We start from the raw sequence: 24,254 nt of genomic DNA, 5'->3' as shown, positions 1-24,254 counted from the left end.
AATTGTTAATTTTTTGAGGAAACTCCACACTGTCTTCCATAGTGGCTGCACCAGTCTGCATCCTTACCAGCAGTGCACTAGGTTTCCTTCTCCTCCACATCCTCGCCAGCACTTGTTGTTTGTTGATTTATTGATGGTAGCCATTCTGGCAGGTGTGAGGTGGTATCTTATGGTCATTTTAATTTGCATCTCTCTGATAATTAATGATGTTGAACATTTTTTCATATGTCTCTTGGCCATTTGCATGTCCTCTTTGAAGAAGTGTCTATTTAGGTCCTCTGCCCATTTTTTGATTGGACTGTTTATCTTCTTTTTGTTGAGTTGAATGAGAACTTTATATATTTTGGAAATTAATCCCTTATCGAATGTATCATTGGCAAATATGTTCTCCCCTACGGTGGGCTCCCTTTTCATTCTGATGCTGGTTTCTTTTGCTGTGCAGAAGCTTTTTATTTTGATGTAGTTCCCCTTTGTTTATTTTTCCCTTTGTTTCTCTTACTCTAGGCATTGCATTAGTGAAAATTTTGCTGCGTGAAAAGTCTGATATTTTGCTGTCTACATTTTCTTTAAGGACTTTTATGGTTTCATGACTTACATTTAAATCTTTTATCCATTTCGAGTTTATTCTTGTGTATGGTGTAAGTTGGTGGTCTAGTTTCATTTTTTTGGATGTATCTGTCCAATTTCCCTAGCATCAAGGAGAGACTGTTTTTACTCCATTGTAAGCTCTTCCTCCTTTATCAAACATTAATTGAGCATAATGACTTGGGTTAATTTCTGGGTTCTCTGTTCTGTTCTATTGATCTATATTCCTGTTCTTATGCCAGTACTTGGCTGTTTTGATTACAGTTTTTATTTACCAATAATGACTCTCAGAAAGAGAAACTAAAAAAAAAAAAATCTCATTTATCATCGCAACAAAAAAATTAAGATACTTAGGAATAAACTTAGCCGAGAAAGTAAAAGAACTGTTCTCAGAAAACTATAGAACATTGAAAAAAGAGATAGAAGAAGATATAAACAAGTGGAAGAATCTATGTGTTCATGGATTGGTAGAATCAACATAATTAAAATATCCATACTACCCAAAGCAATCTACAGATTCAATGCAACCTCTATTAAAATACCAACGGCATATTTCACAGAGCTAGAACAAACACTCCAAAATTGTGTATGGAACCAAAAAAGACCCCAAATAGCTGCAGCAATCTTGAGACAGAAGAACAAAGTTGGGACCACAATACCAGATGTCAATCTTTCTTCTGTTTTAAAGAAAATGTGAGTCCTTTGCTAGTCCCAGGAGCATATGCCTCCCAGGCTCCTCTGGACAAACCGGCTGCAGCACAACCTTCCTCTGCCCCATGCGTCACACAGGAAAGCGCTCCAGCTGTGGTCACCAGGCCTCCAAATAATGACTATGGGTGAGGGCCTCGTTCATCCGGGCTTCATTACTGCAGAGAAAGGAGGAGAAGGCTTTCAGCACTTTGTGCTGTGTGGACAGTGAGGCTGACACGGCTTCTCTCTGGGCCGCATGTGTTTCGGAGCCTGAGGAAGAGCCACGAGGAGCTCAGAGGACGTTCCTGACACCCTCTCAGAGCTTCCTGTCCCGGGAGCCCACCTCTCTGGAAAATTCAGTGGCCATTCCTAAAACGTTAATCACTTCTGTGGGCCTTTGTTATTTAGCTGATTATTTTTAGCCTTGCTGAAGAATCAGATGATGTGGTTGGCAGCGGAAAGTGGAATCGTTTTGTTTCTCACCACGGGATGAGTAAAACTGACAACCGCCTCCCTCCGCAGCAAGTCATAATTAGAAAGGAGAGCTGTGTGAAACTGCTTGCCCAGCTGACACCCCGGCAGAGCTGGAGCACACCTTGCACACCCTGTCACCTCCAGAGCTCATGGGATTTAATTGCACGGGCGCACTTTTGCCAACTGTAAGCGCCATCCAACAGAGTTTGTGGGTTTTAGACAGTCTTGAATGGGGGAAAAACATTAATCTCAATTTGTTCTTGAAATCTTTGCTTTTCCATTGATTTTTAGAGAGAGTAGAAGGGAGAGGGAAAGACACACTGAGAGAGACATCCATGTGAGAGAGACACATTGATTGATTGCCTCCTGCACACACCTCGACCAGAGGCGGGAATTGAGCCTGCAACCAGGTACGTGTCCTTGACCTGAATCGAACCCAGGACCCTCAGTCTGCAGGCTGATGCTCTATCCACTGAGCCAAACCGGCTAGGGCTGTTTTTTTTAGGTTTAGACACGCAGTAGTTTTTATTATCAAAACAAAATGTTTACAAAATTATGATGGACACAAAATGGTGTGGGTGAAATTTGAAACAGGCCATGGAAGTCTCCAGTGTTTGTAACCTGCACCCGTCAGGTAACGAGGACACACTGGGTTTATTGACATTGAGCCAAAAACATAGGACTGTGTGCTCTTGGTCAAGACCATACTTAGGGTCGCGTGTGCATTTAGATGTCCCCACATGCTTCTTTTGTTTGATACATGGCCTTTGGGTGAAATTTGACTTCATTGTGACTTTTTAAGTGATAGGTTTAGGAAACGTTTTAGATTATTTGGGAATGAACTTTTTGCAGGTGTAGCTGATCATTGTGAGGTCACAATAGAGGAGAGTGGCTCAGCTCCAATGACTGAGTCCCCATAAGAAGAGGCGAGGACTCAGAGATACACAGAGAGGCCATCCGAAGACAAAGGCAGAGATGGGGTGATGCGACCACAGCCCAGAATTGTCAGTGGGAAGGGCAGGGAGGATCCTTCCCTGGAGTGTCCGGAGGGAGTATGGCCCTGTGACATGTGACTCAATGCGAGGCCCTAGCCAGGTGTCAGTGGTGGCCCTGGACCAGCCTGGTCACACGTGCCCCTGTGGGGATGCCTGCTGGGCCTGGCTGCCACAGGGCTGGATGTGGCCTGCAAGCAGCAGGAGGTGGAAAGAACAGGCTCAGCATGGGCCAGAGTAGAAAGGTCTTGCCCTTTGCCCTGGAGTCGGTGAAAATGGTGGGAAGGGTAAGATGGGTAGGTACCAGACACTTTCAGAGCCAAGATCTGTCCTTGGTGTTACCCACTGGGTGAAAGCTCAGGCCCCATGGCCCCTGCACTGTTTCTTTGGGCAGAAGAAGTTGGAGGTGATGTAGACCTGGGGATGTCCTCCCTCCCCACACCCATGTGTCCAGATGGGTGGGGTCTGGGACTCCCTTCCCTACAGGTAAACACACCTGTTTCTGAGGCACTGGTCATTCAGATCCCTAAGGTTGGTTGGTTTTGGTCTTGTCCAGGGTGGGAGGGGCTGGGTCTTAGAGAAGGGAGGAGTGGTGGGGGGGGATGCACCAGCCCTCAGTGTCTGCTGTCTTGCTGAAAATAACACTTTTAATCATTTGTCATAATTACACAGGTCTCGATGACACAGAGCACAGGCTGCTTGTGAGCGCTGCCAAGACTGTTAGAACACAGTCAGCAGGCGCTGTGAGCAGGTTGCACCCTCCACCCAGCTCAGGAACGGTCGCACGTGATGGTGAGAGCAGATCCTCACACATGATTGATCTGCTGCAACAAAAGTACTAATTACACAGCTCTTCATTTCCATCCGTCTTTGTAGCACGAGACTCCCTACCATGTAGGGGCCATGGCCACGGGGTGTGAGCTGGAGAATCAGACGCCCACTCCCAGAGGTGCCGCATCCCTCTGCGCCCCAGGTAGTTCCTTCCAGCTTTTTCCTGTTTTCTATTTAGGCAGTTTTTTAAATTCACCCACTTTTAGAAAATCTTAAGTTTTTAATTCCTTTCTTACCCTCATTCTCATATATTTAATCCTATATACATTGTCAACTCTTCACTTGACCTTAGGTTATTTATTTATTTACTTATTTACAAGGGAATGAAAACTGTATTGACATAGAAGCTTTCCCATCAATATTAGATACAGCAGGCACTTGGCCAGTGCGCTCCCTTCACCTTCTGTCCCTTAGTCTTGGTAGCTCTAAACATCTACCACCCCAGAAACAGTTTTTAAGCTTTGCCCCTTCTCATGGGAAGAAAATTCTCAGCAGAGAGTGTGTTACTTTTAAGACTAACACAATTGTCATTTAATTCATGAACCCAAAAAGGGTTTTATTGCCCCAAAGGAAGGCTGAGGCAGGAACTCTTGGTCCTGGTGCTGGGGTTAGTGGGATTGGGTGGGGTTGTTGGGCTGGGCGAGATTGGTGAGGTTGGTTGTGGTGGGTGGAGTTGGTGGAGTTGGGTGAGGTTGGTGGGGTTGGTTGCAGTTGTTGATTTGGGCAAGATTGGTGAAGTTGGTTGTGTAAGTTGGTGTTATTTGGGGTTGGTGAGTTGGGTGGGGTTGGTGAGGTTGGGTGGAGTTTGCTGGGGTTTTGGGTTCCACATGTGCTGATAGGGGAACTTTTTAATTACAAAGTTGATTTGTGTAATGGTTATAAAAGTCTTTAGATTATCTTTCATCTTGCTTATTGCATTTTGGATTTCAAGGAGGTGATTCATTTCTTTTAGGTTGTAGAATTTATGTACATTAAGTGGCTTGTAATATTCTCCTACCATTTTAATGGCTACAGGACCAATGGTGATACCCCTGTTTAATTCTTGTTGTTGGACCAATGGTGATACCCCTGTTTAATTCTTTTCTTCCTTTATAACTTTGTCCATTTTTCTAGAGGTCATTAATTATTGATATACTAGTATTTAAACAATCAACCTTTTGTTTGGTTGATTTTCTTTATTGCTTTTCTGCTTTCAATGTTGTTGATTTCTGCACTTTTTTTTGCTAGTTCCTTTCTTCAGTTTGCTTTAATTTACTTTGCTCTTTTTTATCTAGTTTTTGAGGTTGGAATTTAGGTGATTAACTTGTGACTTTTTCTCTCTTCTAACAGAAGTATTTAGTGCTATTAATTTTCCTCTTGGTACTGCTTTGACTGTACCCCCCATATTTTGACTTACATTCTCATCTTCATTCAGTTGTCTGGAGTGCACACATTTAAGATAATAATTTATTTCTAGTGGATTCATCCTTTATCATAATGTAATATTCTTCTTTGTTTCCAGAAAAATTTTCCTCAGATGCCTATTTATGTGATTTTTATATAACGAGTTCTATTTTTTATGTTAATATTTGAATGGTATATCTTTCTTCATCCTTTTATTTTAAAACTACCTATACTGTATATTAAGTGAGTATCTTGTAAACAGACTATTTTTGGATCATGTTTTCTCTTTTAACCTATTCTTCTAATCTCTATCTTTTAAGTAGTGCATCTAGACCATTTGCATGCCTGATAAGCAGTGATGTGGATATGTTCAGATATAAATCTGCCACTTTATCATTTGCTTTTCATTTGTAGCCTCTGTTTCTCATTCAGCTATTTCTCTTTCCTTGCCTTCATGTGGGTTACACAGACATGTTACAAGATATGTCTTGAGTTATTGGTAGTGTTTTTGGATATGTTGCTTTGTATAGTTTTCTTAGTGCTTGCTCCAGATATTGTAATACACACAGACATGACATCACAGCTACTGGCACTGATAGTTCACCACTTTGTGTAAGGTGTAGAGATTTTATATTCATTTAGGTCCCACTTTTTAAATTTAATTGCCCCAAGTACCTCCTCTATATACATACACGGAACATCTGTCTGTTGGTGTACCATTTTTGGTTCAACCATCAAATTTGGTTTAAGAAATTCATGGGCAGGTAGTATACTACACCTAATTTTTACCCATTTCATGCCAAAACCGGTTTGGCTCAGTGGATAGAGCGTCGGCCTGCGGACTGAGGGGTCCCAGGTTCGATTCCGGTCAGGGGCATGTACCTGGGTTGTGGGCACATCCCCAGTGGGGGATGTGCAGGAGGCAGCTGATTGATGTTTCTCTCTCATCGATGTTTCTGGCTCTCTGTCTCTCTCCCTTCCTCTCTGTAAAAAATCAATAAAATATATTAAAAAAAATAATTTTTACCCATTTCAATGATGAGCTTTCCTTTCTGAAGTTCCAAGCTTTATATTTAGAGATGCTAGTCATTCTTTAAAGATGGTTTTCCTACAGACACTTATTTCTTTCTCTTAAAATGCCTTTCTTTTCCCTCCTTCTTGAAGGACCTGGGACAGGTTACTTGTACCCCAAACTCCTGGAAGGCAGCCCTGCAGTGGGAAGTCTCTCATGGCACCCGTGTCCACGGCATCACAGCGCTGAGTTAATCTCCCTCAGGCATCTAAAATCAGGCAAAAAGTCCATACATGTCAGTCGTCATTGTTATTATTTAAAAAGTGAGTCTCTGTGCCAGGAAGTTGCCCCACGCAGCTGTCACTGATTATGATGCTAATGACGGCAATTATGAAGGGGAGAGACATTCGACTGCTACCTGTCCCATGGCTGCCCTGGACCAAATGCTGAGATGATACCTGAGCATCTTAGGTCAGCAGGATGGTGGCACTTCAGCCATGACGACTGTCCCTGCTTCCTCACATGGAGGCAGACGAGGTGCTGCCACAGAGGTCAGAGGTCAGATACAAGCTGGGCTGCGACTGGGGGGCTGGGTGCAGCGCAGGCGGTGGGGTCACCGATGGGGCAGCCTCTGTGGCATCTGTGCAGGTGGGCTGCTCTGAATGCAGAATCAGATGCCCACTGTGACTTTGTTTTCTCTCTGCAGCTGGAATTCACTCAACAGTTTTTCTTCTCTCCTTCCCTTTGGTGCAGTGGGAGCAGAGGCAGTGGCTTCTTTTGGCTCCTTTTCTGACATGGTAAGGTTGACACTCATGGCCAGGTGGGCAGCCTCCCGGTGCCCCCTCCCTGCCCGAGTCCTGCACCACTAATGTGGCTCGGGAGGTGGGGGGGGGGCGGCTCCTGTGTCTCTGCCACCTTCCAGGTTGCCAGGCAGCCTCTGAAGACGGACGGCTGAAGCGCCCAGTGCAGAGTAAATGAGCCCCATTCATTTCCTGCCACTGGCATATGGCATGTCATTGTCCTCGGTCACCGAGGCAGAAGTGATGCAATTTGTTGGCATGTCCTGCCCCAGCACAGACTATCCACCCCACTGAGCCCCCAAGAAAACAACAGAAGACACGAAAGGGCAGCCAAAACTTCACAGCTTCATCACAGCCTCACACATGGCCCGGGGACGGAGGGAAAGCTGCAGCGTTTCTGAGCCGCAGAGAAAGGAGGGAAGGCAGGGTCTCAGGACATCTCACTCCTCCCTTCTCTTCTCTTCTCTTCTCTTCTCTTCTCTTCTCTTCTCTTCTCTTCTCTTCTCTTCTCTTCTCTTCTCTTCTCTTCTCTTCTCTTCTCTTCTCTTCTCTTCTCTTCTCTTCCCTTCCCTTCCCTTCCCTTCCCTTCCCTTCCCTTCCCTTCCCTTCCCTTCCCTTCCCTTCCCTTCCCTTCCCTTCTCTCTCTCTCTCTCTCTCTCTCTCTCTCTCTCTCTCTCTCTCTCTCTCCTCTTTTCTCTTTCCTCTCTGTCTCTGTCTCTCTTTATCTCTCTCTCTCTTCCTCACTAGATAGAATGCCCATGCCATCCACCTGTGAGGAAAGCATTCCCGGGCATCATGGGGAACAGTTTTCTACTTGCACCTCTTCTAGTCTACACTCCATCCCTCCCAACCAAGCAGAACACCGCACACACACAACCAGAGGGACCAAAATTCATCTTCAATGACGGGAAACAAAGCCCACCTAATATAACGCACATCCAAAAGGGATGGAGGCATGCACAAGGGTCCTGACATTGTTTCATTGGACGAAGATAAAAACGTTGATGCGTCCTGTTGGGCAAACACATCCACAGAGTCCCGACGGTTTTACAAGTGCACATCCCCGTGGAGCTTGGGTTCTACAGAACAGACCGCTTTTATGTCTGAAGCCAATTTGAAAGCAGGCAGAAGTGTTTTCTCCTTATGTTTGAATTTTCACAACAGTGATAATAACATTTAGACACAGAGACTGGTATGACCTGTGTGGTAACGGATTCGGGCAGGACCTATGATTCTCACCTGTGGTGACACAGACAGTCCCGCATGCTGTGTTCTTACTGGCCCTGAGTTCCGGCCTAGCCCTCTTGTCCCTCCTGCAAATGAAGACAGTGCCAGGTCTCAACTCAGGGCTGGAGTTAATATCACGAAAAATAGAGCCATTTCTGAGGATCAAGTGGGCATGGACCCCTGTTTACCTTGCGACTGGCACGCCCATGGCACCTGGTTCCATCACATCATCTTTCATTTTATTCCTTAACCGAGAGAACAGGTTGTTGGAGAAGATTCTGATTCCTTCTGGCTCTGAAATTTTTGCCTTCGATAATGCACGGCTCCTCTCCAGCCTTTGTCACCAGAACACTGATGGCCATGAGGATTTGCGCCAGATACACGCTGCTACTCAGTGTGGGAAGACTGGCTTCGTCCGTTTGGGCACTAATTGGGCACTAATTACCTGTGAAACCAGGAAAAACCCGCTATCATGGGACGTGGGCACTGAAATGAATCTCATTGTTGAAGAGATGAAGTTAGGCTCTGAGACAAGCAAACTCAGGTGTTTGAGAAGCTGATTGCGGGGAACACGGCTCCAGTCCCGTCAGCTTCCTTATACCGTGAGTCTCCCCGGGTCAGGGACATTTCTGTCTCCTCTATTGTCACAGAGGGGAGAGCGACATGCAGAGAGGCACTGACCGGGACACTTTGATTAATCTGTACAGAAATATTGACCCCCAGAGACTAGAGGACACGGTAAAGAAATTAATTTTTAGCTTAAAAGGGTAAATCTTAGGCATAAAGCATTGCAACTTCATTGTAGGAAAGTTGAAAAGTTGCCAGATTAGAAGACAAGTAAACATTTTCCTTCATTTTGTGAAAAATATTTCAATTTTTAATTCTTATTTTGAAAAGAGGGAAGCAAACTGAAAAAGGAAGGTACGCAAAGGTGAAGTGCAAGTGCTACGCTGAGTTGTAGCGGAGTCAGAGCAGGAGGAAAAGTGAACTGAATGCTGTGGGGACTCACTGTGCTGTCAGTGCCAGGAGGGAGTCGGGAGCAGAGCAGACAGCCATTCCCACCCGGAGTGGAGGAGACCCCTGCTTTCGGGAGGATGGAGAAGGCCAGGTCCCCCCATACACACAACAAAACCCTGGGTACGACCTAGAAAACAAACGAGGAGGCTCTGAATGGTGGGGGAAGGAGGCCGCTGTCTGGGCTGCCCAGGACCCACCGGTGGCTTTGCTTTTCCTCTGGCATCTGCCTTAGAGATGAAGAGCCCTCTACCCAGAGTCACCAACGGATCAGACAAAACCCCACAGACCAACGGCAGTCTGCTCTCTGGTCCAAGGACCAGGAAAAAGGCCGCCTGGCAGGACAATCAACTTTCAGGCAATAATGCGCGGCTCCAGCCAACACCACAGAGGAAATGTGCTCCTGGCACCCCGTTAGTAAAAAGGGGACCCTAGACTCCACACTCTCCAGGCTGTAGTGAAGTCCCCAGCCCTCCACTGTGGTCTCAGAAGGTCAAGGGGTCACTTGGACTTGGGGTTGGCCTGGAAGGAGCCCCTGGAAGGTCAGTGGGGTGACATGGGAACAGTGATGAGGGGACCCCTCTCCCCACAGCCTAGTGGAGAGTGGGGACTCTCACCACCTCCAGTGGTCACCTGGATAGCATCCTGCCCAAGGGGTGTCAATGGGGAACTGACTTGAGAGAGAGAGGAAGTGAGAAAGAAAGACATGTTGTTCCACTTATTTATACCTCATTGGTTGTTTCCGAAACCTTGACACATGGGGATGACTCTCTAACCAACTGAGACCTGGCTAGGGCCAAACCATGTGTTTCATATGGCGTTTTCATAACCAATACTGCAAACCTGCACGAGAAGAAGGTAAGCCACGTGGCTGGTGGCACTGCCCTGGCGCGGTTTGTGCGAGGGCACCTGTGTTGGCAGGAGCACGGGTGTGAGTGTCACTTTGGAAACTGATTGGCAGGGTAACAAAAATTCACATTACTTCTCCAACTCTGAGATATAGAAATTACAGTCTTTTATTTATTTATTTATTTATTTATTTATTTATTTATTATTTTTATTGCTTAAAATATTACAAAGGGTATTACATATGTCTCTCCCCCCACCCCCCGCCCGCCCTTGACAATCCCCTGGCGAAATTACAGTCTTATTGTAAAAAGAATGAAGGCACGAGAATCTTTCCGAGTAGCCCGTTTTATTTTTTTCAATTTGAACTTTTTAGGAGAAGAAAGCAACAACGCACTAAACTGCAATCTTAAATGAGCATTTGTTGAAACATTGAGATGGGCAAAAAAAAAAAAATCAAATCAAACAACTTTTAATAATACTTTACTGCCAGAGGAAAATAAAATCTAAGCTGCCACTATAAAATGAGAAAGGCAATCAGCAACTTTCTGATTGCTGTTTCTCTAGGAATCTACCTCAAGGGGACAGATGACACAGAGGAGAGGGAGGAAAACCTTGTCATTTTTAAGGGAAAAACTGTCTATAGTTTTTGAAAGTTACCTCAGGGAATATTTGGACCAAAACATATAGCCCCTGTCCCACAGAGACAGACTAGGCGTCAATGCTTAAGGTACAAGTGCCGCGTCCAAGGGGCCCTGGGGCCTGGCTGCCACAGGGAGCCGAATGCTTTGCAGGCGACAGTGATTTCATGAGGAGACGATGAGTTGTGCCGAGAAAACGGAGAGCTACTCCAACTTCATACCTCGATGTGGGGTTGGGGGGACGAGAAGAGACAAACCAAAGAACTTACATGCATAGCCCATGGACACGGGCAATAGGGTAGCGAAGACCTGATGTGGTGGATAGGGGCTGGGAGGAGGGGGATCAAGGAGGGGAAAATGGGAGATGTCTGTAATATTATCAACAATAAAAATATATTCAAACAACCCCCATACAAACCATTTATGGTTTTTTTCTAACAAGCAGTATTCAAGTTTCTACCTGGTATTATAATCCTTAAATTCTATTTACTCAAGACTTACCAAACCCCAAAGAACTGGCTTTAGTAAAACGAGCATGGTAAAATAAAGATTTATCAGTACTTTAACTTGCTTATTGGCCTCCACTGACTCAAAAGACCCATGTCCTTCTGTAATATTCCCTAGGCAATGAGATCAACAGAAGGTGCCCTGGGCTTGTTGTCAGTCACTGTTAACGTCTACCCAACACTCCTCGAGGCATTATCGAACGCTCAGAGAACTAAGCTACAGGTCATTGTAGTTCATTGAATTTGATTTTTAGATTCATCGCCTCCACCTGAAAACTCTTGCTCCCACTTTGCTGCAGCCCTTTACTGAGACCCAACGAAGCATCTGTCTGCGGGACAAGTTGGAATGAAACTCCAGTGGCGGTGCCTTTGCTGGCACTTGTCATAGGAGCACCGGCTGGCAGCTCCTCTCCAAGCCCCGCCGCTGCTGGGGACTCAGGCACAGCCTTCCCTGTGAGCCCCACACCCACCCAGCCACTGTCCTTCCGGAAGTTACCCCATAAAATAATTAGATAAATCTTTGTTTCCTAAATACAACATGAGGAATGCCTATTGTAAACATCACTGTTCAAAACAGGTGAGAATAGTAAAACCCTGAATACTGTGCAACCATTAACAGTGAGGCTGATGTGTGTTTATTGCCACATAAACATGTGCAAGATATATTGTTGGATAAAAAGTCAGTTATTGAAGAGCAGGTATCGAGTATCTACTCTATATGTGTTATCTATCTATCTATCTATCTATCTATCATCTATCATCTTTCTAGCTATCATCTGTCTATATCTACTACACATTACATGCAAATAGAAAAAACTTGGAAGAATATAAAATAGTAAAATGTTCAATATGCTAACAATGCATATATATGGTGGCACAAAATAACTTTTAAACAACTTTATGTTTTAAGTTTTTACCCTATTCATTTATAAATATAACAACAGAGATAATATTATTTAAAATATTTTCCTTTGTCCTCAGATGTACAGGGTGTTCTTTGTCATATTCACCTGTTTCTGCCTCAGTTTTCATGACAGTGCCCTTCGCAGAAGAGCGCTCCAAACCAGAGTGCCCAGAGCCTGGGTGCTGGTACAGGAGCATCTGAGCTCACTGGGACTTCTGCCTCCAGCCCAAGGTCCGTCTCAGCACAGTGGGGGTGGGGGACGGTAGGGGGCCAGAAGGAAACAAGTCTCCAAAAGTCAAGTCTGTAGATTTTTCCCAGCAAGAGCCCATGGAATGAAGGTATGGAAATGGTATTAAGGTCACATTTGTAAAAGTACATGTGCGTCACAGAATTTATGTCACTGAGTTTAGCTCAGTACGGCCTGGTGGCATCTATAATAATAAAAGCATAATATGCTAATTAGACCAGACAGCCGAACAACCTTCCGGACGCCATTCTGGATGTCCTTCAGGACGAAGCCACTGCAGTGGGGGCCGAGGCAGATGCGGTTAGGGGCAATCAGGCAGGCAGGCAAGTGGTTAGGGGTGATCAGGCAGGCAGGTGAGTGGTTAGGGGCAATCAGGCAGGCAGGCCTGTGAGTGGTTAGGAGATAGCAGTTCCAGATTGTGAGAGGGATGTCCGGCAGTCAGACATCCCTTTGAGGGGTCCCAGATTGCGAGAAGGTGCAGGCTGGGCTGAGGGACACACCCCCACCCATGCACAAATTTTGTGCACCGGGCCTTTAGTAATAAATATTATAGCACAATGTAACAAGTGCACGTAGCCATACGTTCATTTTCAGAACAAGGAGTGTACTAATTTATGTGTTCGACGAACAGCCTCAGTACAGACACTTCTGAGGTGAGACAGCCACATGCTGGAGCCCTGTCCCTGACCCCCCAAAACACTCGTCACCGAGTGAGAATGTGAGGGGCTTGGCCCCTGAGGACACCCACCTCCCATTCCCTGTCCCCACAGGTCAGGTTCACGGGCTCAGCTTCCTGGGGACGGCTGGGATCCCAAGGAACTAACAGGACAAGAAATTATTCAGATCTGTTAGGCGATGTCCTCTAACCAAGAGGAAACAAAATTTATTGAAAACATGGTGCTCATTTTCCTACAAATACTCTGAAAGTTCCATTCATTTGTTCTCTCTCTAGTCCCATATTGTTGAAACAAGAAAGCTTTGCTGCTAAAGAGGAAGAGAAAGAAGGGTGTCGAAAAAAGTTAGTTTGTTGTCAATGCTTCAAAATTTCCCCCTAAGTTGAACTGAGTTGTCAATTCCGGAGCTGTTATGTTCCCCACTCCCCATCTCTCCCCCTCTCTTTTTTAATTCTGCAAAATTCCCAGCAAAACCGTCCTTTGCTTGGCGCTGCATAAAATCGAGAAGCTGTTGCCTGTCACTCACTAGACCAGGATCAGCTCCTAATAACAGATCGTCACCTTTCCCATCGACTAACTGCATTTTACTTGCATTTATCTTCTTAAAACAAGGCTTTTCAGATTAGTGGTCTCTCAAATGAACAATCATGGACACAATACAGTTTATCAAACTCGGAAAAGCCTTTCACAGGAACACACTTGTTTTTGTAGCATCAAACTCAACTTAGACTCCCACCTCCCTGCCCGCGTGAACCAGGGGTCATGCACTGCTGGCTGCTCTGGTGACCACCAGGAACGTGCTGTGCAGACCTCGCTGCTCTGGGGACCCTGCCAGCAAAGGGCTGTCGGGATGACAAGATCTTTCTAGCATTTCTAGGTTTCCAGGAAAAAACTTTTGGAATCATGCAAAAACACCTCCCCCCTTGTTATAACTTCTATGTGGCTACCCATCTTGGTGAGCCACTGAGTCCTGGTGGCTATGACCATGGTTTCACTGACCTGTGAACAGCTTTGAGGGGATATTGACTTGATGTTTATGTCTGAAGTAGAAGAACTAGACCTAGGTAACCTTTTAGATTTAGCAGCTGCCTAGTGTTAAAAGCCAGTCTCTCTCTTTTTTTTTTTTTTTTAAAAAAGGAAAATGAAAGATTAACAGTTAACAGTATTATTTCAGAGCTCAGTGTCAAAATAAGAAAACACAAACGTTTCCGTGCCTACGCAGCCTGGGTTTCCATCTGGAAGTTAAGCTGCCAGGATCTGCACTTTCAGGGAAGCCCTCAAGTGGTTGTGGTTCGATGTTGTTTGTACTTTTCAAACTTCCCCACGTGACCCCTTCTATGATGTGTCTGCCCCATTCCCATTGGATGGTCAGCCTTCTTATTATTGAGTTGTGGAAACACTTTATATAGTGTAGACACAGGTCCTATATCTAATGTATGTGTTCTGTCTTCCAGCCTGTGACTTGAATTTTCACCTTCTCAGTGGTGTTGTTTAAAGAGCAAATGTCTTTAAATTTGATCATCTTATTCATCAATCTTCCTTTTATAATTTAAACTCCTTTGCATCCTACTTAAGAAACCTCAAACTACCCCAACACCACAAATATTTTCTTGTAGAAGTTGTATAGTTTTAGGTTCATTTTGAGTTAAGTTCTGTGTAGATTGGGAGGTAACAGTTAATGTTCATTTCCCCCTCTATGGAAATCCAATGATGAAGCACCTTTTACTGAAAAATTATTTTCCCATTGAATTTCTTTGGCACCATTATCGAAACTCAATTGGCCACGTATGTGTGAGCCTATGTCCACACTCTGTTCTGTCCTGTGGGCCTATTTGTATGCCTTGTTACCAACACCAACATCTGCTACCTCAATTACTATAGCTTAATTGTAAGACCTGAAGGAAAGTGTAACGAATCCTCCAACTTATTATTTTAAATCAAATCTGCTTTGGTTATTCTAGGCCCTTGACATTTCCATGTAAATTTTGGGATCAGCTGGTCATTTTCTATGACAAAAAACCTTTTTGAATTTTTATTTGGGTTGTTTCTCTCTCTATGAAATTCTGTGTTAATTAATATATTTTCATTGGTATTTTAAAGGGCTGTTCCGGCCACAGTGGTTTCTGGTGAGAAAGCTGTGGTCATTCAAATCATTGTTCCCTGTACATGATTTGCCTTTTCCCCAGTTCTTTACAAGTTACTTTTCTAGAGCTTAGGCTTTTAGCCTTTTATTGTGATACTAGAAGCCCAGTGCATGGATTCGTGTACCCGTGGGGTCCCTCGGCCTGGCCTGTGCCCTCTCGCAATCTGGGACCCCTCGGGGGGTGTTGGATAGCTGGTTTCAGCCCGATCCCCACAGGCCCGATCCAGACAGGAGACAACCCGATCCTGTGCGTTGAGTATCTGTCCCCTGGTGGTCAGTGTGCATCATAATGACCGGTTGACCAGTTGTTTGGTCATTTAGGCTTTTATATATATAGACTAGAGGCCTGGTGCATGAAATTCATGTGGGGGGTGGTGGGGAGGGGCAGGGGTCCCTCAGCCCAGCCTGCACCCTCTCGTAATCTGAGACCACTGGCTCCTAACCGCTCACCTGCCTGCCTGATCGCCCCTAACCACTCTGCATGCCTGCCTGATTGCCCCTAACCCAGCAGTTCTCAACCTGTGGGTTGCAACCATCGGGAAACACATATAGCATATCAGATATTTACTTTATGATTCATAACAGTAGCAAAATTACAGTTATGAAGTAGCAACGAAAATAATTTTATGGTTGGGGGTCACCATAACATGAGGAACTGTATTAAAGGGTCGTGGCATTAGGAAGGTTGAGAACCACTGCTTAACCACTCAGCCTACCTGCCTGATCACCCCTAACTGCTCGCCTGTCTTTCTGATCGCCCTTAAAACCACCTCTGCTTTGGCCCCTCCTTCTGCTGCTTTGTCCAGAAGGATGTCCGGAATGACATCTGGAAGGTCATTCGGCTATCCAGCCTAATTAGCATATTACGCTTTTATTGTTATAGATGATCAGGCTGGTTTTCTTTATTTATCCCATCTGGGTGTACCTGGCCTCTTGAATCTATGAACTTAATGTCTTTCACCAAGTTGGGCATGCTCTCCCACATTTCATCCTCACACACTATTTTGTGTCCCAATGTCATCGTCCTCCCTGTTGAGCTTCAGTGAGGGCTTCATCTGGTTTGCACTGTCCCAGAGTCTCTGTTCCTTCTCTTTCCTCTCACCCTCCACTGGGTACTTTTCTGGTCTGTTTGAAGGGGACAGGTTCTTTCCTCCATCATTTCCATCTGCTGTTCATCCATTCAGTGAGTTTTTAATTCAGATATTTTATTCCTCGGTTCTAAATTTTCCATCTTTTTCTTTTTTGTCATTTACTCCTCTGTTAAGTGCTTCCTCATTTCCATTCCTTTACCTTTTTTTCTTCTTTTTTTTTGGTTAAACCTCACCTGAGGATATTTTTTCCCATTAATTTTTTAAAGAGGGAGTAGAAGGTAGGGAGGGAGTAAGGGGGGAAAGGGGATGGGAGAGAGAGAGGGAGAGAGGAAGAGAGATAGAGATGGAAACATTGATGTGAGAGAGACACATCGATTGGTTGCCTCCTGAACTTGCCCCGACTAGGGCTGGGGATTGAACCTGTAATCCCGGTACATGCCCTTGACTAGGAATCAAACCCATGACCCTTCCGTGCTTGTGCCGACTCTCTAGCCACTGAGACATACCAGCCAGGGCTCCATTCCTTTATCTTAAGGAGCACAGTTACCTAATCGTTATTGTAGGTTCTCTTTCCGATGTTCCAGCACTGAATCATTTTTCACTTTGCAGTTGCTGTCCCTGATCTCCAGTCAGTTTTCTGGTTCTCTGCACATCAATCATTTTGGCATATATCCTGGATATTGTGAAGGCATGCATGTAGACCCTGGATGGTGATAAAATCCTGGGGAGAATGCTTATGTTTGTACTTTGTCAGGCAATCAACCCAGATTCCCTGTTGCGAGTGGTGGTTCAAATCTCAGTCCACTACTTCTAGCCTTAGTTTTATTTTTTAATAGTTTGGAATTTACATTTTCATCTATAATCATGTAAAACATTCACATGGCTCCAAAGTGAAGTCGACAATTCACAGTATATACCTGCTTCTATTTCTGTTTTTGCTTTGTGGTCCATCTTTCCATTTTTGTTTTATGAATATAAGTATTTACTAACATGTTCCCGTTTTCTTAGACAAATGAGAGCACACCACGCACACGTCCTCCATTGCTGTAGGAACTAAGTGCTGTTTAATTCTGGGTAACAATTTGTGCTATTATGACATAATATTATTGAAAAATCTTTAAGTCAATAATTGTTCTTTTCCCTTCATTAATATTGATTTAAATGGATCAGTGGTTTGTCTTATTAAATTCTAATATAGCTAAGATTGATATTATGTCTTGGTAACAGAATTTTCATTTACATCTATTCTGAAATTGAACTTTCACTAATCAACACTTAAATTTTTATTTAAAAACTGAAAAACACTGTTCTGTCAGCTATCTCTCACTTTATTACTAAAAAGAGGAACTATAACCAGTTTTTGAAGCTATGAGTCCTTTATTTCTGTGTTCAACTCTGACATATTTTTCTGTTTTATATCTTTTTTCTTTTAGATTAGCCCACACTTTAGTAGACATATACACAGAGGATGCATGAATCTGTTCAGAACAGTACAGGGACTTTAAACAGGCAGGTGACAGGTTGTTAACTCACCCGCTGCTCTCTTTTGGAAGTCGTCTGATGACACGTGTGTCGTGATTAAGACTCTGATGAGTGCGGTGCTCAACCTAAGGCTCCAGGACGGCACAGCATCATCCTTGCCCGCAGTCAGCTGATCTGTCAGGAAGGAGAAGAAGGATTTCTGAGACCTTACTGGGGAGCATATGGCAGGCTCTGATTTCCTTCCTAAATCAGATGATATTACTAGAACTGGGTCATTATGCACACATTGTAATCCATCGTTAAGCCCAACAAAGTAATATTTAGCTAGTGCTTTAATTGTGCTACTGGGATTTATCTTTGCTCCTCAAAGAAAAAAAAGTCAGGCAGCCAAGAATAGAAAGAGGCAGTGAATTTTCCATTTTAATAAAAGTGATTTTCACGCTGGCTGCTGTGGCTCAGTTGGTTGGAGCATCGTCCTATCGTCCAGTCACCAGTTCAATTCCCTTTCAGGGCACATGCCCAGGTTGCGAGTTTGATCCCTTGTCCGTGTGCATACAGGAGGCAACTAATCCATGTTTCTCTCCCACATTGATGTTCCCCCTCTCGCTCTTCCTCTCCCTTCCTTTCTCTCTCTAAAATCAATAAAAAGCATTAAAAAAAGAGATTTTCATTTTTGACCAACGATGTGTTGGAACTGGACAGTTACCTATGTGGGTAGGAGTGGAATTGTGATCTTTTTGGGATGCGGTGTGTGGGAATGTGCTATTGGAAGAGGTGACCTCAGGGTCCTGGGCTGAGATTTTGTACAGAAATGTTCCATAGGGAATGTGGGTCAAGCCTGTGCTACAGGGTTGGAATTTATACCAGTTTTTCTGTTTAAAGTAAATACACTGAATGCATGTTTCCGTCAGTGGCTCATTTCTTCAGGCCTTTTCTATAAGCATGTTTTTCTTCTCCAATATTTTGTTAATCTTCCACTTCTCCTGAGGTGTTCTTGCTATATGTAGTCAGGAATAAAATCGCTGAAAATCTGTGGCATGTGATATCTGTGGCACCATCTCAACCCGTCTGCCTTGAGATCCACCCCCACTGGGAGGCCTGGTGGTCTAAAGACCTTCAGCTCCTCTGTCCTCTGCTTTTTGTAGAATCAGCTCGTATCTGACCACAATCACCTGGTCCCAGACTCTTGTACTGAATGATCACGCCAGACAGGCCAGCGGGGATGGGTCAGGAGCGGCTCTTGTTTCTCGCCAACCTCCCAGGTGAGAGGCCAGCTCCGAGGCCAGGTGCTCAGAGAGGTTGGGACCTTCCTAGTGGCTGGCCCATTCAGATGTGTCTCCTTTGTGCCACATGTCCAGAGAAGCCACCCAGACAAACTCCAGCTCTGTCTCCAGCAGCGGGAGACGAAGAACCAGTTTTGTTTCCTGTCAGGGTTAATAAAACAAGCAACTTATGAATAGCATTTTGACAAACACAGAGGATAATGAATCCAGTTACATAGTTAAAGACTTTTAACAAAAAGATTTATGAGCCATGCACATCAGAGTGGGATGGAGTTGCCTCCTGTTGATGCTGAAGTTGAGGGGCCAGGCGGGGGACAGCTGGCGGCATCTGCTGTGAGGTGGACGGCCCACAGGAGGACACGTCATGGCTGACACTGTGGAGCCGCAGCTCCAGGCTGAATTAGGGGGAGACCACATTCTCACCCCATTGCCCAGCTCCAGTCCCGTGGGACCTGGAGACTCAGGGCTGTTGTCCTGGGACGGTGCTGATGAGCACGGGAGGCCACCTGGGTCCAGGGTTCAGTAGCACTGCCTGTCACAGGCTCCTCCCCAGAGTCACAAAGGAGCAGGGCATGCCCACAGACCTGTCTTTGCTGCAACTTTCAAAAGAACATTAAAGAACCTTCAGGTCAGTATATGCATTAGGCTGATGTCTTTGCTTCCCTTCAGTATATATACTAGGCTGGTGTCTTTGGAATACATGATATAAAAAGAAAAGGAAAAGAGAAAGAGAGAGAGAGAGAGAGAGAGAGAGAGAGAGAGAGAGAACAGTCATGGGAAAAATTAAGAAAAGCTGTACATGTGACAGAAGAGTAGGATGGGAGGCAAAAGAGAAATGAAGGCTGACCTATGACCTGTGTTCAGTGGAAGAGGGAGGTAAAGCCAGACAGGAATACTGATCCCTTTCATAAAGAGAAGATACCCTGTCACAGTGCCATCAGCCTGGAATCCCCGGATGTGACTCACTGGTCTCCATCCTCAGGTGAGAGGTCGGTCATGATGACCCCGAGATGGGGGTGGGGGTGGGAGTGGGGGTGGGGTGGGTGGGGAGGGGTGGCACACAAGCATTTTCAGGCCAAGGAGTTCTCCATTTTAGCTGGAATATACATGAGTTTCTAATGACAGAGGTTATGAAATATTTCAAGAATTCTCAAAGCACAAAGAGGCTCTCCACAGCTTACTTCTGTTTGCAAGGTTTTAGGAACATAAGCCCAGGGAAGTAAAATCAATGGCCTCTGGGGTCCACCTGGCTCTATGGTGAGTAGGACCTAAATGAAATGGAGAAATGGACGGCTGCCCTCTGGCTGGGCTCCAGCTGGTGAGGATCAGGTGTTCCGTGTGTGCCTGCTCTCGTGTATTGTGACCATGATGCATCTGGGAGGATTACCTGGGATTTTGTCTAGAGCAACGGTGGATGCACCAACAGTACGTCTCAAAAAGGCCTATTGACCTGGCCCAGTTCCTCGGTGCTCCTGAAATAGTCATGGAAATATTTCTTCAATGCTGGAAGCATTAATAAGCATCATACCAAGAGAAGCTAGTTTCTAGGAAACAGCATAATTTGTCATTCACCACGTGGACGTGATCCCAGGCTCTCACAGTGCTTCGTTAAGTTCAACCCCTTTAGTCCCTATTTGAGAGTTTCAGAAATTTCATTCATTGTCACTAGCTTTGTATCAGGTTCTAATCTTGGACCCCGTTATCATATTGAACCCCAAAACAATCCTGGGAGGCAGGGATGGGCTGCATTCTGATACACTGAGGATTCCATCAAGAATGACTGAACCCATTTTTACTCCGAAATAGATATCTAACCCTATCCACTTAGAGTCTTATTCTTCATCTTTTCACTTCTTGGATATCTGAGTCCCTGTCTTCTCACCTGTTCCCAGAATGTGTGCTTTTCTTATTTATAAGTGTTTGCAATTTCTTTCTGCTCAGTAACACAAATATCCTCGAAAAATTCAACCTGTCTATGTGTAAGCATTTCCTGCCAAGAATATAGGTTTCTGTTCACTTTGGGGAGCAACCAAACTTTGGCTGAATTCGTTGACATCGAAACCAAGTTTGAAGCCTTTTTAGAAAGGGGGAAAAAGCTGAAACCTTGTCTCATCTTCATAGCTAACTTCTTATGAGTGAAGTGAGCATATTTTCCATAAAGCGACTGCTGATCCCAGTTCAGTCTATATTTCATTAAGAGGAATGGATCTCATTTTCTCATTCAGAGCGGTGCAGAACCAACAGGTTACCCACTTCCCCAACTGCACGTGGTACTGACCCTGGCTTAGAGAGGCAGCCTCATTACGGGCTGGGCCTGCGGGTTGTGAGGGCTGGTGACTAAATGGTCTTCCGCCCTCCTGGCTTCTGCACTTGAACAGTTGTGCTGAAAAGCACCCACATTTACCAAAGCCATCTCCTCCAAATGGGACTCTTGCAGTGACGTGTTAATGGTACTGTTTTATACGGATCCTCGGATCCAGCCGCCCCTGGAGGCTCGCGGGTTTTGATGTATTCTGCTTTTCCTGGATGATGCTTATCTGCTTGATATTTAATTTGCAACTTGTTACCCATTACTCCTGCTGTTTGCCAATTTCTCTTGAGTTTCCTACAATTGTCAAATTAACTTTTTACTGGAATATGCCTGGAAAGTGTAGGTGCTGCTCAAAATACACTGGTTTATCATCTAAATTTCTCTTTGTGGGAGTGATTTCCAGAACTTTGGTATTTTATAGGTTATAAATCAAATTAATGTGTAAAAAGACTTATTGGTATAGCTGTGATGCAGTCTATCATCTATCATCTATATAATATCTATCCATCATCTATCATTTTCTAATCTATATATACATATATATACATACATACATACATACATAATACATACATGTATTCAATCAAATGTATAGAAAGGGAGTCTCTATCCTTCAAAGCAATAAAAACCTTAATTTGCTGGTAATTAGATATTGGTCAAAGGGTACAAAATTTCAGTTCTAAGATGAGTAAGCTCTGTAGATGTACTGTATAGTGTGGGGACTGGTTAACAGTGCATACTTGAAGTTTGCTATGAGAATAGATCTAAATGTGCTCACCACACATCACACACACACACACACACACACACACACACACACACACACACACACACACACAGTAACCATGGGAGGCGATGGATGTTAATTAGCCTGATTGTAGTGATCATTTCACAATGTGTACATATATCAAACCATTGTAATGTACACCTCACTATACATAATTTTTTGGCCAATTGTACCTCAGCAAAGTTGGAAAAATTAAGGAAATAAAACTGAAATAATACCTTATTTTGTGTGAGACTAAGGTATTTGAAAAGTTCATTCTGTTGCAAAATAAAACACCTCATTCACATGCATTCTCTTTACTTACTGTGATTCCACAAGTTCAGGGATGGTTGCCACACAGGGATTTTACGTTGTTTAGAGAAGCTGCTAAATGTTAGTGTGTTTGTGTTATGTGTGCATGCATTTGTGTGTGAGTATGCTTGTGTGTGTGCACCTGTGCACATCTATCCACATGCATAGCTACATCTATACAAACTCCCATACCCATACCATACGAATACGTTATTCAGACAAGAGCACAACTTTATTTTTACCTCTGATAAATAAACTTCCATTGACAAAAACAAAGAAGGCTGAAGTTCAACCTTCTTTTTAAATAAAATCAGAATATGCACAGAAAATATGGTGCTTGCATCTTAACCAACCCAATAAGCAATTTCTAAAACTATAGTGAGTGGAGATTTAATCTTTATAGTCAGCAAGTGTAAGTCTATTCCTATATAAGTTTTGGAACTTTATTAACTGAAATTATTGCTTAGTTCTATCATTGAACAATGTACAAGTCATCGAGGAGACCAATCTAACAGAACAATCACAAGTGGGAGAATTGCAGGGTGCTGAGAATCTGTATCTATGTTTATATCTGTATCTACCCATAGCTCACCTATCCCTGTGTACATACCCACACCACAGCAAACCCAAACTCACATATCCATACCCATATCTATACTATACCATCTTCTTGTCCAAATCTATACCCACATCTGTACCTATATATCTCTCTCGCCCTCTCTCTCTTTCTGTCTCTCTCTATCTCTATCTCTGTCTCTATACCTACATCATCTCTTTATATGAAATCACATGCATCTCTATTATATCAATCTCTATAATACCAACGTATGCTGGAACCAACAAACCCACGCTCCCTTGATTATTTGCCACTTGAGTGCCCCCGTGTTACAAGCTGGTTACAATTAGGAAATCTATTAATAACTATGGAGAACTTTACTCAGGTGCAGAGACAAGCAAATTGAGGGTGAAATTAGATTACAGACAACAGGTTATGATGGGTGAGATGTTTTCCTTTAACCGCAGAGAAATATATTAATGAACACTTAGGGAACACAGATGCCAAATTCTTTATCATTCCAGTCCCCATTTGCAGGGTGCTTCTAGGACACCCTATAGGATGTTCATGGTAGACTATTTCTTGGACTTTCAGAAACTGGAAGATTGTTTGCATGCGTTCTTCTCTATATGGAGTGTAGGACAGACTAAAATCCGTTCTTTTTAAATTATTTTGATTTGTTAATTGAACGCTATGATGGTGTGGTGTCCAATGCTAATTGAGCTTTTGTTTCTATGAGGCAAAGGGGGCCTGTCATCTGTAGATGTGTTCGCCGCAAGATGGAGCCTGTGGTGCTGTTCACTGTGTCCTGGTTCTTGGTCCCCTGGCAGCATCCTTTCCTGGGAGCAGAGGGCTAACTCTGCCGTGTCTGCCGCATAAGACTCCCTGCGTGAGCTGGCGCAGGGCAGGCTCAGAGCCTGGTGATGAAGGGCGCACATGGGTTGCCCTGTTGACTCTGACCTCTGGCTGAAATGGCTAAAGAGAGGTGAGTGTTGGGCTCTTGTAGGAACTGGAACATTAATTATCAGAGGAGCCAATGCCAGCTCAGCACTGCCCCACGATGTCAACTCAACCGTTCGCTCGCCCGTCTGTCCGTCTGCCTCTCAGTGTCGCCCTCTCCTCTTTCTGTCTCATCTGTTTCTCCCACAACCACTCAAGACCAGGCCCAGATCTGCTAGTTGAAATGGGGCTTGTTTTGGACGCTATGAGTTTGCTAGGGCAGCTGTAACAAAAACCAGAGGTTAAGGACATTTTTCAGTGTTTTCTTTTAATGTTTACTTGGTTGTTGTTATCTTGTATTTCAAGCTTTATTCAGCAGAGCATTTATTTTGACGTCAGCAGCAAGGTAGGGATCAACATGGCTTTTGTCAGATTGCCACTCCTGTCCCTGTGGTATTTACTGAGACATCTTTTCCTCAATGATAAGAAATGACACCTTTATTATATCCTATGTCCCTGATAGGTATTTGGGCCCGTTCTGGACT

Source organism: Myotis daubentonii, chromosome 8 (assembly GCF_963259705.1).
Source record: "Myotis daubentonii chromosome 8, mMyoDau2.1, whole genome shotgun sequence".
NCBI classification, from domain to species: Eukaryota; Metazoa; Chordata; class Mammalia; order Chiroptera; family Vespertilionidae; genus Myotis; species Myotis daubentonii.
This window is presented reverse-complemented; position numbering follows the sequence as displayed.